The following is a 19562-nucleotide window of genomic DNA, read 5'->3' as shown; positions in this document are numbered from 1 at the left end:
CTCCTTTAAACCAGGAGCCATAAATAGTCTATGATATGTATTAGAAGCAAAAAATTCATGCAGCGCAGTGTGTTGTTGTGTGGGAGCACCTGTAAATATCTTATTATTTATTAATGAAGATATATATATATATATCATAATTCCTAAAACAGAAGATAAACAGTCATGCTGCCCTCTTTATTATCATTCATCTATTTTTTTTTTTAGTACCCTATATCTAGTGTTTTTCAAAAGGAATAAATTCAAATGAAATGGGTTTAAATGTTCTTAAGAATAAAAAGAGTGTGCCAAGTCTGGCCTTTGTTCTCTGAGTGGATATCTTATCAGTCTTGGCTACTGGGATGGGAGAATACACCACTACTTATCCTAAGAGTCACTTGACATAATGTCAGGCATGAAAAATACTGCCAGTGGTGAATTTCTGCCAAAGCAAATGGCCACAATGCCCTTGTGAGTGGTTTTCAGTGGAGAATATCATTATTCTCTCTTCATTTGAAAAGGAAAAACTAGTCTGTTATATTTTTGTTTTTCTTGGCAAAAGACACAGTCCTGAGCCGCAGCTATTTAGGAATAAAGCTGATAGTGCTGAAGAACCAATGTCTATTGTGAGACTCATCCATTAACAGACTCAGTAGGGTTCAGAGTGAAATATGCCATTAGGTGTTGAGTGACCTTTGTGAGACAGTCACGTTGGTAGGGTTGTCAGCTCATATGCAAAGACAACATCACTCGGGGGTGCGGGGGGGAGATGGAATTTCACTGCTCCATCTACTGGATCCACCTGCCCTGGAACCACGGGCTGTCACATGTGCGGGACCAATGGGAAGCCATAGCAACTCTTAAATGGCCTTACCTATATGGGTCACAAGGTACATGTACTTAGGAAATTGCCAGCTATTCCTATTTATACAAAGGCCCTGAAAGGTTGAAAGATTCTCAGCTTCTCAAGACCAGCTGGGGAAAGCTGCTAGACTTGAAGCTCCACAAAGACTGGAAGTGTGCCTGCGTCACACAGGCACCCCATGTAAACGGAATGATCGAAGAGCTGGTCTGTTCCTGGGAAATGTCAGTCAACAGCATGAACTAAGCATTCACTCTCTAAAGAGGAAAAGTAAAGGAAAAGAGCATTTTGTTGCCCAGTTTCAGTACTTTATAATCTAAATATGTAATGTTTAGGTGCCCCATGTACATATTTAGGACCTCCTATGCTGTGAAAGAGAGATTAGATAATATTAATATTAGCTGAGCCTGCGTAAGAGAAGCAAGATTGCACCATTATTCACTGATTGATTTAAACAACGCTAACTGAATGCCTTCCTACTGTGCCTGCTGTGAGGCAAGGCATTATTAGACGTGGAAAAAATTAAAAAAAAAAAAAAAAAAAGGTGAGGGAGAATAGGGCCTTCCCTTACAACTTAAAAAGTAGGATACAGTAAGTACATTTAAAGTATCTGTATCAAACAAAATAAAATTTTTAAAAAGAAAAATCAAAGAGAGGCAAGATAACATGAAATTGGGAAAATCAAGGTAGAAAGAGCTCAAGAAGATGAGCATTGAGCTAGCTAGACCTTAAGCAGAGGCCCTTGACTTGGGGTCTGTGGGTGGAATTCAGAGGGTCTGTGAATTTGGATTGGGAAAAAAATACCTCTTTATTTTCACTAACTCTTAACCTGAAATCTAACACTTTTTTCCATTATGAAAGTAGCATTATCTATTTGTCACCAATAGAAATTATGGGTATTTTCATATTACATTATAGTTAAAGATAGCCTGAAATATCATTTATGCCCCCAGAGTGCTTTAGAATTACGGGAGTTGTGAGACTTTTGCTGGAATTTATTTAAATATTGAAAAAAAACATCACAATTTTGTTATATATTTTGATAACTATATCAATATACTTCTTTAGCATTTGTGTGTTAATTTCAAGCATTTAAAAACATTACTTTGAGAAACATCTCTCTAGACTGTTATGGCAGATAAAGGTCAAGAGCCCCTGCCTTAGACAATGGCTAGGCCTCCCACCAGCATTCATGGAACAGAAGACACTCAGGGAAAGAACTGGCATGCCAAAAGGCTCAGGCAGGACAGGTGACCGCCCGTATGTAACAGCATCTGATGGGAAGACGTGGAGATAAAGCTGAGGCGAGCTGGAGTCTCAGGCTAATTTCATTTCACCGATAAATTTGTAGGTAATAGGAAGCAGTGGAAGATGTTTCCACTGAGGCTTTTAGTTGTGTTTAGGAAGGATGCTTTTCAGACCCATGAAAGTGGGATTAGAAGGGGTAAAACTGGAGGATGGGAGACCAGTTTCTGCCAGGACTGGTACCAATCAGACAAAGTGTAATGGTGAGAACAGAGAGAAGGCATGAGTTCTAGCATGCCTATAGGGCTAGAAGGGCAGGCTTGGTCCACGGTCTGCAGTTGGAGGCAAGGAAGGCCAGGGTGGTTTTCAGGCCTGGGTGACTAGGAGAATGATAATCGCTCCTTTCATTCACCAAGCGCTTACTGTGTGCCAGATGCCGTTTTAAGCCTTTCTATGTCATTTATATGTGATTGAATTTATATTATTTAATCCTCGTAACTCTGTGAGTCAGTATGATAATCCTCATTTTTTAGATAATGAAATGAAGTCCAGAAAAGAAAGCTCTGGATCTCATAGCCAGCAGGAGAGAAGGGAGTGTGTTCTTGAAAGAAATAGGAAAGAGGAATTGGTTTCGGGTAAAAATTATTTTGAGTGCAACTTTAGATATGTTTGCATCGTTTTGTTTCTAATTATTTTAAAGGCCTAAAAATTCAAATAAGGTATTTATAAGCACAGTTTTTGGTTTATTTCATCATCCGGATTTTTATTTGTTATCAGTGAATGCTGAGTTAATTTGTAAATTGGTTTCATCTTCTCGTAAAAAAACAAAGACAGATCTGACAGTAAGGGTCTAGTATATCGAGGGGTGCCCAAAACAGGGAAGATGCGTGGTTACCAGAAGGGAAGCGCAATATATATATTAAGTTACTCCTATTTAACGATGCTTCTTTCCTTTTGTTGTGGCATTGTTTTTCAGGACCACTCCAGCGGCTGTATTGGAAGACATGTGGTGTATATAAAGTTTGTGATAATTGGGGAAAATTTTGGTAAGTGTCACTGCATTTATTTCTAATATCTTTTGTTGTAAAGCGGAAGCCGTTGTCTTGTTCTGTGCATCTTAAAATCTGCACTCAACTTAGATAAAATGGAATTTTATAATGAAGTGTGACGTTCAATTGGTGCTTTCTGACAGTATGACTTTTTTTCTTTTTATTGCCAATGTTATTAAGCAATATGAGCATTTCTAAGATTTAATAAGAAGTCTAGATTTAGGAGAGGTTCTGGATGCAGGGTAAAGAATACCCTCGGCAGTTTAACTTATGTTCTAAGCCACTCACAGAATATAAGAATAATACACTTGCAAACCAAAAGAGTAAAATAAAATAAAAAGTCTCCAAAGCAGAGAGATCCTTATGGCCTCTGTATTGAAATGAGAGAAAAACAGGCAATTAACTGCTTTGGGAATGAGAGATTAAAGGGAGTTAAGAATCCAGCAAGCCTAGGAACCTGCCTGCAAACCAGCATAACAGTGGCCTGAGAGACTAAGACCATTAAGTTCAGCAACCACCCAGAAGATCTTGCTAAGAGTAGTAAAAAAGACAGTCTTTGGGGTCAGGAGACTTGGGTTAAAATTAAAGTTTTATACTCAATTATTACATAACCTCTCTGAGCCTCTGTTTCCTCACCTGTCAAACAAAGCTTAGATTGCGGCCTACCTCCCAGGGTGTTTGTGAGAATAAAATGAGCTAGGTAGTGCTGGGGCATAGTAGGTACTCAATAAAGCACTTATTCTTGAGAACAGAACAAGCTTGTTTGGAAACTGGACATTTGCCACTACTAAGGTCAAGCCACCTAAAGGTGTACATATCTCCCAGCAGAAGGGCTCCTAGGAATGGGTTGGTCACGCCCTATTTGCTGTCACAGGGACATCACAGTTGGTCGCCACAGCTCCTCCTCCAGCACCCACTCCATAACAAACTGTGGGAACCCCCGACATGTTTATCTTCTGCTCTAACTCTGTTGACCCATTCTTAGACAAACTTGGCTCATTTAACTTCCCCTCCCGCCACCTTTGGAGACAAGTGCAGTCTTTTGGAGTTAATGTTATTTTAAAGTAAAATAATGAGAAGAAAAAGACAGATTAGGAGTGAGTAGATGGTGCTCTCAGTTTGGACTTCGGTTACCATGTTCAGGCTTCCATTTCCAAACTCGTCTTTTGATTTTGTGTCTATGCTTATTATGTAGCCTTCACAGAGATGCAATTATTGGACTGAATTTTTTGAGCACTGACTAAAAGAATTTGGTTTTGGGGTGAGGCCTCCACCCGTGGTTGGAGAAAATCAGCTACACCACTGCAGATGGGCCAGTGTTTAAGATCAGTGTCTGCGTGACCACCCTCCAGTTTCATGGAATCAGAGGGATGGACCCAGCCTTGGGGTTTGTCTAGCCCAATCACCCACTAGCTAAACGAGTCCCTTCACAGAATCCCTACAGAGGGAAATTCACATTCTCTCAGAGATGAACCTGCTATTGCCCTGAGCCACTTGCTCCATTTTAAAAAACAATTGGGGGCACAGGAAAATGTTAAGGTGTGATGAAATTGTTCTAGATCTTGATTGTGGTGATATTTATATAGCTGTGTGCTTTTGTGAAAACTCACAGAACTATACAATACAATGGGTGAATTTTGCTGTATGTTTAATGAACCTTAATTTTTAAAATGGAAAAAATCAAGCAGTTAGACAATTACCTGAACATTTGGCTCAAATTGTTAAAATGAAAGAGGGAGAGAGGGAGGGAGAGAGAGAGGGAAAGCGACCTAGTCCTTATAGAGAACTACAATATGCACTTTATATGGCAGAGACTGGGTCTTCTTCCTTCCTGTTGTCTCAGTGACTGGACAGCATCTGGCACATAAAAGGCCTGTGATAAATATTTATTGAATCACCTACTGCTCTTAGTTATTTTCTAAGCAGACAGAGACAAATCCATTCACATTCCCACACACCAGCCCACCACATATTGGAAGACAATATCCTTCCTCATTTACCTTTCCTCCTCTGGGCTGAATTTACCAGCTCCCATTCTTTGGCTCTTTGTTTTCTGACATTATTTTCCTATCCTTCCACACTCTGCAGTTCTCCTTGAGGAAGTGTCCGCTTTACTACGTCCCTCCTCACACTTGGCCCAGCTTTAGAAACGCTGCCCCTGAGGTGGCCTGGCCCTGACGTGGTGCAATGGGCCATCACTTCTGTAGATGATGCTATCAGATACCAACCCTAATCCTCTTCCTTCACAGTCAATCCTGAGTGCCTGGTAAGGGATTGTGAGGGATTTCTTAAGAGTGGTCTTCTAAGAATAGAGCTCCTAAAAGTAGGCAGGACAGCAGTCTAAGAGATCAAGTAACAGCAAATCCATCCTCTTAAATGTCTTGATTGAAATGAGGACAGGCCATCCTTATTTTGAGATAGCAGTAGTGCTGTTTATAAATCTCTCAGGGTAGTAGTGTATCACAGATTCTGATTCTTCATTATAAGTCATAGGAAGTTTGAAATTCTTAAAACTAAAACTTGTGGCTACCTTGAAAAATTTAGATTTATTGTTCTCCTGGCCATGCTAGAGGGAGATATATAAATACATAAATATATAGAGAGCAGTGGTTCTCAATCCAGGTCAATTTTGTCCTTCCAGAGGACATTTGGTGCTGGCCAAAGACATTTTTGGTTGTCACAGCTAGGGGAGGGAGGGTTCATTTAGTAGGTGGAGGCCAGAGATGCTGCTAAATATCTATAGTGGCACAAGACAGCGCCACACACACAAACAGAGCGATCCAGCCCGAGGTAACAATAATGCCAAAGCTGAGAAACCTGATATAGAAGTAATTTTTTAAAAATTTAGATGTCTAAAGTACTCATTATTTTAAAAGTTCAAAATTTTAAATATTTTGACAGTTATATATAAATATATAACTAGAAAACATTTAAAAGTTTGTTCAGAGAATCATAGGACTAAAAGGGCTCTTAAGAAGTATTCTTACACCACCTCTGACTCCAAACAATAAATGACAGGCTTAAACTGATGACTGTCAACTAAAGCTAAAAGCAGTACTCACACAACATGATCCCAGCATTCACACAAAAGACGCCGTCTCATATTTTAAATTTCAACCCCAGCTTCTTCAGATGTGTTTGTCTTTAGATGACCTCTAAGATGAAATGGTATTTCAATCTGGGCTAGTCCTTCCTTTTGAATCAAGGTTAACATTACTGGTATGATAAAAATGTGCTTAGGGAGGAGAAAGATCTTCTTACGGATGTTTGAGATTCGATATTTTGGTACACAGGGCTGTATATTTGCACCAACTTCCTAGTGATACCCCAGTCTGGTTTAAATGTGAGTTGTTTAGAGCTTTTGTAGCCCAAAATGGCTGCATTTGCTGAAGCAGGAAGATTAAAGCAACATATGTCAAGTTGTGATATAGGACAATCCACTTGAAAAGACTTTAATTATAGGGCCTATTCTGAGAGGGTAACTGTGCTTTTTGTGAGATATATTTTGGGATCCACTAACCCAGCTTCAAGACCAGTAATATCTTCCCAGAAAGGGTGTGGTGTGTGCTTGTGGACATAAATATTTTCTTACCAAAAGCTTTGGTATAGTAGTCTTTAGACTTTACTCCCCTTCATTTTTTTTTTCTTTCTGATAACCTTTCTTCTTGCAAGAATGCTATGAAAATGCATTCTAGAAAGCCCGTTAAGAGAAGGATAAGAGATCTCATTTCAGATGACCAAGCCCAGAGGTTTAGGGGCTTTAACATTATCAGTCTGCTGTTTTTAAGAAGAATAGAATTCGGAGTATGTACCAAAGCGGAATAGTAAGCTTCTCAATTCAGTGATTCAGTGGAAAGAGTCAAGTGAGACTATTAAAAGGCCGTGTTGGTGCTAAATATTTTAATGTATTTATAGAAAAAACATATATTTAGCTACTCATTTCCCATACCCCCTTTCCAACCCTAGGTAACTCCGGTGGGCCATCTCCATGCTCTTTCACAATGACTAATAACCTAGAGTGGCTTTCTGCTTTCACTTTTGTTCAAGACTTGTGCCTTTTCCCTGATCTGCCTTTGGTGGCCTCCCTCACTTTCCTGTTAATTCCCGAGGCCTTGGCCTTAAAGGAGGGTGAGAACCTCCTGCACAGTCAGCATTTCCTAGTCCTTATTTAAAAATGAATGATAAAGGAGAAATTAGATCAGCAAAACAAAACGAGCTTCTCTTTTCATTTACACAATGTATGTGTAGGGAGGAGTGGAGAGGAACAGAGATAAAGAGTAAGGACGAGCAATTGTGTAACTCAGAAAACCAACATGGACAAGCCATTTTGTAACTCAGAAAACCAAACTAAGGGTAGGGGAAGGGCTTTTACCTAATTTCTAAGTCAATGAAGACGATAAAATGAGAGCAAGAATGCTCCACGAGGGAAAGCTGAGAATCTCTGGAGAGGTGTCTGTGTTCTCCCAGAAACAGTCTGCGGCTGTACTTCATCTGAATCACACAGAGAGCTTGTTTAAAAGTGCAGGTCCCTGGGTCCACTTTAGATGGACAGAAGCTGAATCCCTGTGGCGAATGTGTGTCTTCACGCTTAACTCTCCAGGTGGCTCTCATATACACTAACTTGTGTGACTCACTGCTCCCGTCTCCATTCTCAGCTTTGTTCAAGGCTTACAGTTCCATGCAAGGTTGTATGCAGTCGCCCTCCCCAGCCTCTTAAGATTCACTTCTGTAAGCATTGCTGAATATGTAAATTACAGATGAGTACATCATTTTAAAAGTCAGACCTGTGCCTGCTGCGCCCTGCTCTGGTGTGCATGGAGGGTAGAGCACCATATTCTGTTACCTGGTTCTCTTGAACTAATTCCTTGCTCGCTAAGAGAAGTATCCTTCTTATTCCAGGTTAGTTTGAAGCTAGATTCTTTGAAGCTACTTTGAGGCTGCCATCTTGCTTGTCTGCTGCAATAGCCTATGTATCTGCCATCAGCCTACACTCTAAAATTCATGCTGCGGTGTGGTTTTTATCTGCAGCAACGCTTATGAACCAAAATTTCCCACTTACGAAGCGGAAACTTTTACATAATAAGTAGCTGTTGTATATTCTAGTATATGACTGGACAGCTAACACTGTGGAATAGATCCTACCTGGAATCCTGGTGGTTGGACCTGCCCCAGCCCTATCTCTGACTGGCAGGCTGCCCAGGTGAATGAGTATTATGATATCATTCGTATATAAGAATCATTTAAGTTTATAAGGAGATGTGGCACATTTGCTCCTCCCAAACCACTTCTTAGGTGGTGGAACAGGTATTATCCCTAGATAAAATCTGAGGCTCAGAGAATTTAGCTTATGTCTAAGGCAGGGGGCGGTTGGGAGTGTGGGTGTTTGTTGTCCTCCTCTCAAAGACTGGAGGCAGGGCTGGCATGCAGTAGAAGGGGAGTGGGGAAGAGATGGTAAATGTCCTGTGGCATCTGGGACAATCCTGCCCAGCAAAGCTGTCCCCAGCATGGGGCACGGTGGCCATTGTGCCCCGACTAAGAAACACTGCACTGAGGTTGTACAGCTGATATGCAGTAGAGCCTGATATGCAGTTGAGCCAGATTCAGACCTGCACTGTCTGAATCCATGCCTTTTATGGTCCTCCCCATGTTAAAGGCACCACAGAATTAATTCCTACTTTGTTGGGAGCTCTCAGGCATTACAGTTGAACTCAGAGTGGCTGTTCTGCAGGTTATGCCATTGCCGCTCTCTGCACCAGAGCTCAGGCACAGCTCTCTCTCTGTGGAAAGAGCCTCTAAAACCCCAGTGGCTGGCTGACCAGCACCCCGTACCTGTCGTTCCACTGCCAACGCCCAGTGCTGGTGGAGAAAGATCTTTTTCATCTTTGGAAAAGATCAAAGCCCAAGAGAATGCCCACCCACAGCCTTTGATCCAGTTTTACTGGCTTAAAAACCATCTAGATAGGGAATTAGGTGTCAATTTCAGGAGGTTTTGATATGATATCTTAGGCTTCATAACTACCTGGTCAATTTCGATAGCCTGCTGTTAGAGTTTTGTTTAAAGTTTTGTTTTGATGTCAGCCAACAAAGAAGCCAAGATGTGGTCACAGCAGTTTGAATGAGCACACATGAAATTTATTAAAGCGGTGAAAATATAACAGCTTTGAATGAAAAGGCACACAGTGAAGCTGACCTGAATATAAATGTTGAGGGGATTATGAACAGGAGAGGTGCAATATTATCTAATCTGGCTTTTTTTTCTTTCCTATTTTTTTTCTTTCTTTCTTCTCTCCCACTATTTTACCCTGGTTTTTATTTTGAAAAATTTCAAACCTGCTGGTTGGGAGAATGATAAAACCAACACCTATATGTCCTTTACCTAGACTCACCAATTGTTCTAAATTTGCCATCTTGCTTTTTTTATTCCCTCTTCCAAGTTTATATATGTAAAATTATATCAATGTATACATATTTATATATGTGTACATTATATTAATTCTTGCTGCATTATTTGAAAGTTTCAAACATTTTGACATTTTACCTCTCAATATTTCATCATGTCACTCCTAAGGACATTTTTGTTTGTTTGTTTTGCAAAACCACAGTACTATTATCATACCTAAGAAATTTAACAATATTTTATGTTATCTAATATCCAGTCCATGTTCACACTTTTCTAATTGTCCCAGGCTGGTTGTGCTATACAAAGTCCTGCACTCTGGGATTGTCTCTTTCTTCACTGTTGTTTAACTTGCTCTTCACTTCCTGAAAATTGTTAGATTTACAAGCTTGTTATTCAATGCAGGTTAAACATCTTTTGGCAAGAATACTTCATAGGCATCACTGCATGCTTGATAGTATATCACATCAGGAGGCAGACGATGTCAACTTGTCCCACTATCTGCAGTGCTGAGTTTGATCTCTTGGGTAAGGTGGTAACTTACTTACTGACACTTGGCATCAGTAAGGCATCTGCAGGCTGGTACGTGGGTCCTTTGTGAACATCCTGTCCCCCACCTACCTTTCAGTGCTTTGAGTATCAAGGGATAATCCTTACCTAGATCATTATTATATTGATATAGTGTCTGATATTTTTTACCCTTTGCTTTCTCTTCCTCTATTCTTTATGGTGTGTAATATAGGCCTTCATATTTTTATAATGTTGAGGGGTTTTTTAGCCACTTCTGTGGTGGTCAGCTAGATTTTGTTGTGATACTAGATTACGCCAAATGTTTTTCTTTCTCGCTTTTCAGATAAGAAGTAGTAACTTTAGCGGAGTGTTTACTACACGCCGGGTACCACACAGGCTCCTTACCTATAGAACTTCTTTCACTTTCTTTCCACACAACAACTCAGACTAACAAGTGAAGTGACTTGCTCAAGATCTCCCAGCTTCTATGATGGAGCGGAGATCAAACCGGATTCTGTCAGGCTTAGAGCCAGGGTTTTTTCACCCTTCTGTGTTCCCTACTGTCCCCATCCCTGGCTGTGTCTCCCACCCTACAGCCTTGCCTTAGACAAATGCCTACCTGATTAGTTAGGTCTATAAACCAGGAAAGTTAGCTAGAAGGGGGCTGTGCAGCTGGAGAAGCACAAGCCACACATATCTAAAACGGGCAGGTGCTACTGGGTTTCAGACAAATATGGGTTAGCACTGTCAGAAATCTTGCTCTGTATATTAACCATCCCAACGTTTTAATGTGGGCAACTAATACACATACTATGACACTCATCAGCCGAGTCTCCAAGTTCCAGTGCCCCTCCGCTGCTTGCAGAGGCCACCTTGAGTCAGCCAAGGCTTTGTTTAGAAATGGAATTCAGTGTTTCTTCAGTCTGTTTTTTAACTTCCTCTTTTAAACATAAATTGATATTCTTGAGATTTGATTTGAAGAGTGTTTGATTTTTGAAGAGACGAAAAGTTAGGTTTCATAGAAGTATTACTTACCTGGCATATTATTATAAAACTTGGGGTTTATTAATTCATAGATTAACAGCATAATAGCAGATGTTTCACCTGTAGCTTTGAATGAAAGCAAATACATTTTCCTCTGAATATCATCTGTAGAATTTTTCTTTCTTAAATTGTTGTCTAATATCTTAAGAAGGGGATGAAGTTGTCTGTTCTTCCATCTTGGGCTCCTTGTTTTGTTGTATAAATTTAACTGTGTAAATGAGTCATAGAAGAATCTAAGCTTGTTCCCATGAGAGGAACTGAAGCAGAACTGACACAGGTAAAAAGCAGTGTTTCTCGGGAAGGACCTCAGTTGTTGCAGTGCTGGCTGAGGATAAAAACCTATTAGTTAATTCCAATTGTTCTTAGCAGGATTATACTTGAGTTTGGAGAGATAGGGAAGGACCCTCTCAGCTCTTACTTCATCATGCAGGAATTTAGTCCTGCCCTCCCATTTTACAGGTTAACATCTTGAGACACAGAGAGGTTGAGTTGGGTGCAGGTCAGACCTAATTAGCTTAGATCTCTTGTAACTGACCCTCACTTTCCCTAAAGTTAAAGTTTTCAATCAACAGATAATAATCATGATTCTTCACCATGGCATGTCACTCATTGTCCAGAGTATTTCTTCCCTCCATGACCCAGGTTCCCATACCAGTCACATATAACACGTGAAGAAATGAAGGTCTAAAGTAGGGCTGTCTGATAGAAACAGAAGGCAAGGCACATGTATAATTTAACATTTTGTAGTAACCATGTTAACAGAGAGTGAAAAGAAACAGGTAGAATTAATTTTAACAATATGCTTTAACCTAATATCTAAAATATTTTCATATCATCATGTGATCGATATTAAACATTATTGAAAAATTTTTTACTAAGTCTTGGGAATTTCCGTGCATATCTTACACTTAACAACATATCTCAATTTAGATAAGCCACATTTCAAGTGTGGTGTGTGGCTACCGGTATTGGGCAGCATAGCACTCTAGCCCAAGGTCACACCCAGCTAAATTCTTCAATCGAAATCTCTTGAGAGTAACTTAATCAGCTTTCTTGTCCTCCTCCCAGTCTGAGGCCACATATTTCTATTTTCTTTGTGCCACTTTTTTCTCGGCTAACTCTAATTATAGGGAGATGCTTGGTCTGGTCATAACCACTAGCTCAGCAGTTTCTACCAATCCTGGCAGCTGGTGAGACCAACATACCCTGCTTTGTAAATGACAGTGTGCAGCATACTTCCAAGTGTTTCCACAGCAGTTTCCATGATTTTCTTTCTCTTAGGAGTAACTCAATGGCATTTTGTAAAACCAGTGTGATTTTAATCCATCCTTTCTTAAAGACTCATCTTAATCAATGCGTTCCTAAACTCATATAGACTAGTAGTCTCCCCAAGCAGAACAAATAAGCATTATATATTTTTTAATCTGTTTTTATAACAAATATGCCTGTGTTTTGATTCATGATGATTTGTTCTTTTCTTTTTTTTTTTAACTAGTCAGACACTCCACCAATAAATCAGTCTCAGTTTGAGCATTATTCACAGGGAAACTGAGAGCATATTCACAATGAAACATTAATAAAGGTCAGATTTCATATCCATGAAATGTCAAATCTCTGGCCATTGACCCCATTACTTGAAGTATTAGATTATAATACAATCCCAGGGGGGAAAAGTGACAGAAGAATGGTTGATGGCTCCTGGAGTTTGTTATGATGGGCTTCACCCAAATAGAAACCCTCACTTGTGAGAATTGAAATTTGAATAGGGAAAAGATTGTCCCGTATTCTTAATTTAGAAGCCAGACTTCCACGTCTTCCAACATGCTCAGTTAAGGATGGAGAAGATAATACCTTTTCTTTATTATCTTATGGCCTTTTCCAGTAATTGAGAGATAGCACCATAAAACCAAATAAATGAATTTCCCCTAACTCCCTTTAATGCTGTATTCTTTAGATTTTGACTTTGTATCAGTCTCTCTTATTCTTATGACCCCCTCAAATTTGTCATTTAAACAAATTAGGTATGAGGTTGCATCTGGAATCGGAGCAGTATGTTGTGCAGTAAGGGCCGTTTTCTTCTCACGTGCCACCATCATTCCCTATAGCAATGCTCATTTAGACCCCCATTTAAATCACAATCCTTTTATTCATTCTGATTCAAAGACATTTTTATTTCTTTGAGTGGATATCTCATGTTCATTTCCAAACGTCATTTAGTAGCTGTATTTCTGCTAAATAACCAGAAATTGTAGTTGACTCGAGCCAAGTGGCTTCGTACCTACGTTTTGCTTCCAAGTACAGTGCTGAGTAGAAATGTTTTGATTTCATTTTCAATATTAATAGTTGACTGAGAGTGATGGTTGGGGCTGGGGATGAGGAAAGGAAAGGAAAGGAAATATGGAATACAGTGGCAGCGTATCATCTCCTCCATGGATTCTTCCCCTGGGATTTTATGAAAATCGCACGAGGAATTGTTAAAAATCTTGGCGCCCAGGCCCCACTGTCAGAAACCCTCAAGTCTGTGGCCCAAGGTCAGGGCCCAGACAAGTGGGTAAAACCGCCTACCTACTCTTACTTAATTGTGTCCATTTGTCAAAACTTAGGGAACAGTTTACTATATATAAATTATACCTCAACAAACTTATTATGCTGAAATATATTTACTTGCATGTACTGAAATTTTTGAGATTTTTGACACCCACGGTGGAGAATGTTTGGACTATCAAACATTCTGGAGTCTGAAGATAGAGCTCACATTTAAAACAATCATTCATTCATTCAGCAAACATTTAAGGAGCAGTGCTAGGCATTGTTCCTGCCTAGGGAGAACAGAAGTACATGGAGACACAGTACCTGCCCCTCAGGGTTTTGTTTTATGTGTAAGATCAATATCCAACAATTACAATGCAGCGACGCAGTGTGAAAGTGTAATATGACTATATCTACGGAGCAAAAAGGAAGGAGACCCTGAGCAAACATATACACACGTGCGCACGCACATGCACACACACACGTGCACATACGTTTCCAGTTCTACCCCATTTTTGTAGGTGGAAGTGGGTAGATAGTGTTGGGAAGATTTCACAGAAAAGTCACAGAACATGAGTCCTGAGTTATCTTAAGTGAAGAAGTGAAAAATATTCTATTTTTCAAGGAATAGCTCTTAAAACTTGGTTCTAAAGTAAAAAAAAAAAAAATGACCTTTATGATATCCATTGTTTTTTAAGGTGTTTTCAGCAACCTTTGATGTGATTCAGGTTTGTTTATCCTGATCTATCTAGTCCCAGCACAATTCACAATGCCTGACACACAATAGATATGCAGCACTGTAGGTGTGCTGAATCGAATGTATGCTTTCAGTCATTTTACCTTCTCCCTGACAAACTGTTAGACACAATTGTGTCTTAGGGAGGAGAATAATAATAATAGCACATAACTTACAAAATGGCATCCAAGTTAACCTCTGTAAGCATTGTTCCTTAAATAAAAAAAAAAAAATTAAAAAATGCCCTTGAAGGAGAGCATATTTATAACTTAAAAGTGGTTCCTACTGGTATATGTCGTGGTATGATTTGATTTGCATATTTCAGGAGCACTAACTCTCTTTCTAAAACGATTTTTACTTTTTCTTATTCTTAAATATATCTGAGGTTTTAGAAGAGCAACTGGCCCAAAAGAAATGATCACAGCATTCCTTGCTGAGTCTGACATTTGAGTGGACACAGAAAACAGCATTGTGTTTTTCTGGATACTGGGTGCTCTTTCAGAATTTGAAGGGCAGAGAGTATTTGACACTGCATTGAAGAAATATATAGTCAATGCTGAGGTGTCTGTCTATTCATACAAGGCAACCTTTCTCCCTACACATTTTTGCAGCTTATATACAAATTATCATCATTGGTTACTTTGATGCTGTAGGTCATAACAGGAAAATTTGTAACTTGGCCCTTTGACTATGTTGTAACATGGAAGGACAAGAAGAACCAGTTTGGTTTGGAAGGCTGAATGATGCGCCCTATGCATGGAACTATTTGCTGTTAGTCTGCCTGCTTCCGAAGCCTAAAAGCAAAGTGCATTCCAGGCTCTGTTCCATTAAACAGACATTCTGGTTGGAAGAAAGTAGATAATGTGGGAGCTGGACCTGGAGTTTTAAATGGCAGGATGAGACAAGGCATTCACTTTCGTGCTGGGCAGATGATTGAATCTGAGCTCCACTGCTAACCAGCTGTGGGGTCTTGGGCAAGTCATTTTACCTCTGAGGACCTTACCTTTCTAATTTCCAAAATGGTGGTTGAAGATTAAAGAAAGTAATAAATCTGGTACTAACAGTGTCTGGCACTAATAAATGCTTAACTGTATGTCAGATCTCTTTACCCTTGTCAGCATATATGTCAACCTTGTCGTTTTCTTTTTTAAAAACTTTTCAAGGTTCCCATTACCCTTTGAGAAAGGCCTAAATGTTTTAACCTGGCATTCAAGACTCTTTATGGTCTGTCATATCCACCTTTCTACCGCATCTGTTATACTTCATATTCATCCCACAGCAAAACCACACCATCTCTGTGCCTTCAGTGGGCCTCAGGCACTGACTTTCCTCCTCTCAGGATGCCTTCCTCCTGTCCGAGTCTAAATCCAGTCTACTGCAAGGCTCATTTTAAATGCCACTTCTTACTAGTTGCTCACCTTTTTTGAAAAAGTCACCTTTTTTGGAAAAGTCACCTTTTTTGTCCAACACTGTATCTTATCACAGATGCGTGAAGAGGCTGCTTCTTTTTCTGGTGAGTCTTCTCTTCTTTTCCACAAGGAGGCTTCCCCATGGCCACCTTCTCACTGTATCCTCGCATGGCCCTTTCTCTGTGCATGTGCATCCCTGGTATCTCTCCCTCTTGTAGGACACCGGTCCTGTTGGACAAGGGCCCCACCATTATGACCTAATTTAAACTTAATTACCTCCTTAAGAGCCCTGGGTGGACACAATTCAGTCACTAATACATGGGTATAAAAATCCTGCCAGATCCTCTCAGGAGTGTGTGTATGTTTGTGTTCATATATGTGCACGTGCCCACTGAGTGCAGGTCCCCCTGTTAGGAGATTTATTCTTCTTCCCTGCCCTCATGCAGAAAGTCTACAGAGCAGCAGATTGCTCTGTTGCTCCCCTGAGGTAGTCAGGCTTGGCTGGCCCAGTAGAGCCGCACTTATGTGATCCCACCTTTCAAAGACACTGCCCCTACCCCACAGAGAGTACTCCAAGGGACGCACACTGTCTCACCCAGCCGTTCCATCACAGTCCCCTCCATGCCTACAGCCACCGACAAAGAAGAGCAAGAGAGAATGAACCACTGGAGGGAAGGGAAGGAATTAGGGAGCTGGAACTGGAGGATAACATCTTTATTTTAAAAGAAAAAAAAATGAAGGCTTTACTTTTCTGTTAAACATTGTTCGTGGGTTGGTTGGTTGGTTGGTTGGTTGGTTGGTTTTTACCTCCAAATTTCTCCAGCTCTGCGATTTTGAAAGTCACTAAGAAACCTCTATAAGTTAACAATTAATGTGGGAGAATGCAATCTAGTTGGATCCTTCCTTAACCCATCCCTGACTTACAGAGGGAGGTCATTCAGTTACAAATAGTTTATATTACTCTAAATCAGAGGCTCCTCACACTGTCTTCTGCCTGCAAATTAGCTGGAGACACAAGCATTGCATTATGCGAAGTATTTATTCTCACAATTAATATGCTGGAAAGTGTGGTTTCTCACTTTTCTGCCAGTACAAAGGTTCTCACCCTGTAGTGAATCTGTCACCTGGGGAGTATTTCCTAAGTACCCAAGCCCTATTGTTCCCCTTCACTCCCCCACACCCCATGAGAGTGAGAGAACCTGGGGCCTCCCTCAACCCACACTGTCCACCCCAGTGTCATCGCTTCTTAATACTTCCTCAGAGGTTTCTGATTAAATTTTTCAAATACAGGAAGGATTCCTTTTTTTTTTTTCTTTTCTTCACAAAAATCAGTGACCAATTCATAACATTTTTCTTGTTTTATTAATGAAATGTAAATTTTATCGAAAGTAAACAGTATAGTATAATGGACCCGCATGTATCCTTCCCGCAGCTCCAACAATTATTCACATTCTGCCATTCTCATTTCATCCATATCTGGATTATTGTTATATTTTTTGACTAATTCAAATTTGTTTCATAGATAAGAAAGAGAGCGTAGCCTATGAACTAAAAATTGGTTACCTGCCCTTACAGGTACTTCCCCTACCTTATTACACTGAATCTTCATAGCACCTCTAGGCATTGTTACCCACATTTTATGAGCTTGGAAACTGAAGCTCCAAAAAATTACATACCTGCCAGAAGTCTCCCAGCTCATAAGTGCTCAAGCAGGGGTTCTCTCCCAGAGGTGTCTCAAAATCCTTTTCCCCCTGAGCTGCACCTTAGGAAAATAAAGACCATGGAAAATGTGTAGTTAAAATTTTTTACCGTAGGGATGGATGGATAGCTATGTGATAAAGGAGATATGGTACAATGTTAATGTTAGAAGCTAGATGGTAGAATATGGGTGCAAAGTGTAAAATTATTAAAACTTTATATTTGAAGTTTTTCACAGTAAAACTTGGTGGGAGAGGGGAATCCCATCAGAAGCAAACTTTATCTTAACCATCAAGCAGTGGACAAAACACACAAGCTATTTTCCGATACCTATTCTGTTGGTATCTGCTCCAAAGAGAAAGATTTGAGACTGGTTGAATTTTAATCTTAAAAATAGCAAGCCAGGGATAGAGATTGCTTGGAGATGTACTTACTCAACATTAACTAGTGAGGTCTTCGAGAACTGAGAAACCCAGATGCAGAAGCAACGCCTCTCTTGGGGTGAGCCCTCGCTGTGGGCCAACAGCTCAGGAAGCCTCGCTGTTGCTGCTCACGAGAGATCAGAGCTGGACACAACGGTGGACAGTTTCCTTTTCCAGTTCTGGCCACTTAGGGTAATGATTCCATCGTTTACCCAAAAGAACATTTTGCATACATACAATGTACATGTTGAAGCTGTCCCTTCGCATGGAAGGGCATAATCAGTTTTGTTTTTTTTAACACTACATCAAAAACATAGAGCCACTCACACTACTTTGTTGTGTAATGCAGACCCTGCTTTGTTGGTGAACTGGCCTGGTCAGAAGCAGCTGAGCAGTCTCTGCTCTGTCAGCAGTGCTGGTTGGAGGCAAAGATACCCTGTCCAGGGGATTCCTGAGGGCATTTTGTTGCTGATGGTACAAGGAGATTCTGGATGGGCAACCAACAGGCCCCTCTCCCAGTGCTGTGTGTCCCAGCAGCCCAAGTTTGACTGCCATTGGCATTACCCCACCTGCCCTTCAGTGCTTGAGGCCAAGTGCTCCTGACCAGGGAAAGCTCTGCTCTCCTCGCTTTAGCATGCCATGGAGGAGGGAGCTGATTAGAGATAACAAAAGCCGCCTCTCTAGAATCCTCCAGCATCTCCACAAATTGCAAAAGTAGGGTCACACCAGGAAACCAAGAAGTTGCCAGCAACAGCCATTCCCAACGATGTCTAGAATTTCAAGTGAGTCTTGTAGCCCATGTGACTCACTGTGTTCATACCATTACGCTGTTCTCCTTTCACTATACCCCAAGCAGAATTTAAAGCCCCCAAGAGGTACCTGTCCCTTGAGTTAACTACTCCATCAGCTTCCTTCATCCCAAGGTGTCCAGGCAGTACAGGCTAGAAGAGACCCAGACATAAATCACAGCTTCACCATTACTAGCTGCAAGAGACTTGGGGAAAGTTGCTTAACTTCTGTGAGCCCAGCTCAGACGATTATTGTAAGGTTTGGACTCTATAGATATAAGTGCGTGAAGTCTCCTAGCATAGTCTCAGTTCCACAGCAAGTGCCACTAGGCGCTGGTTTCCCTTTTCTCTGATAGGTATATGTGATAGGTTATAGGTATGAGGGCTCATATCCCTACCTGTATAGCTGGTGGTGTGAACACAGCTTGCGTCTTTGCATCTGTGCACTGCAGTTTTATCATCTAAAACCGGACGGCCTGTTCTCCAAGATGCTGTGATATTTTTTTAAAAAATTATACTATCTAATTGCTCTTTAGGGTGTTCTCTCAGATTATGGAGGCACAGGAAGGTCCTGTGCAAGGGGCGGCCTGGAAAGGATGAGGGCCGGGAGCAGAATAGAGACTATGACATTGGTGAGATTAAGTGAGAAAGGGCCTGGAGGAAATGATCAAAATGAGACCAGAATCAAAAGGTTGGTATTTCTAAAACCGAAGACTGCCACTTGGGAGTTTTGCCGGAGGCGAACCCCAAGGAGGGCTGAGTTACACCACACTAAATATGTGGGTGCCCACGCTTATGGTCACTTCCCCACAGGAAACCTAATTGCAGCCTGAGCCCCATGCACCTTCCTGCCTGGGGGAGGCTCGTAGGCTGCTGCGTTGGATGAGTAGACCA

General features: G+C 40.7%; 1 protein-coding gene across 3 annotated transcripts in view; it reads left to right on the top strand.

Moving 5' to 3' along the window:
- The window catches only part of FYN (FYN proto-oncogene, Src family tyrosine kinase), a 174346-nt gene that overhangs the window by 59657 nt on the left and 95127 nt on the right, over positions 1 to 19562 (top strand). For all 3 annotated transcript variants that reach the window (XM_006926080.3, XM_006926081.3, XM_006926079.3), the window contains exon 2: positions 3063 to 3132. The gene's annotated coding sequence lies outside the window, so the exon portion shown is untranslated. The remainder of the gene's footprint in view (positions 1 to 3062; positions 3133 to 19562) is intronic.

The sequence above is a fragment of the Pteropus alecto genome, unplaced genomic scaffold (assembly GCF_000325575.1).
Source record: "Pteropus alecto unplaced genomic scaffold, ASM32557v1 scaffold79, whole genome shotgun sequence".
NCBI lineage: Eukaryota > Metazoa > Chordata > Mammalia > Chiroptera > Pteropodidae > Pteropus > Pteropus alecto.
This window is presented reverse-complemented; position numbering and strand designations above follow the sequence as displayed.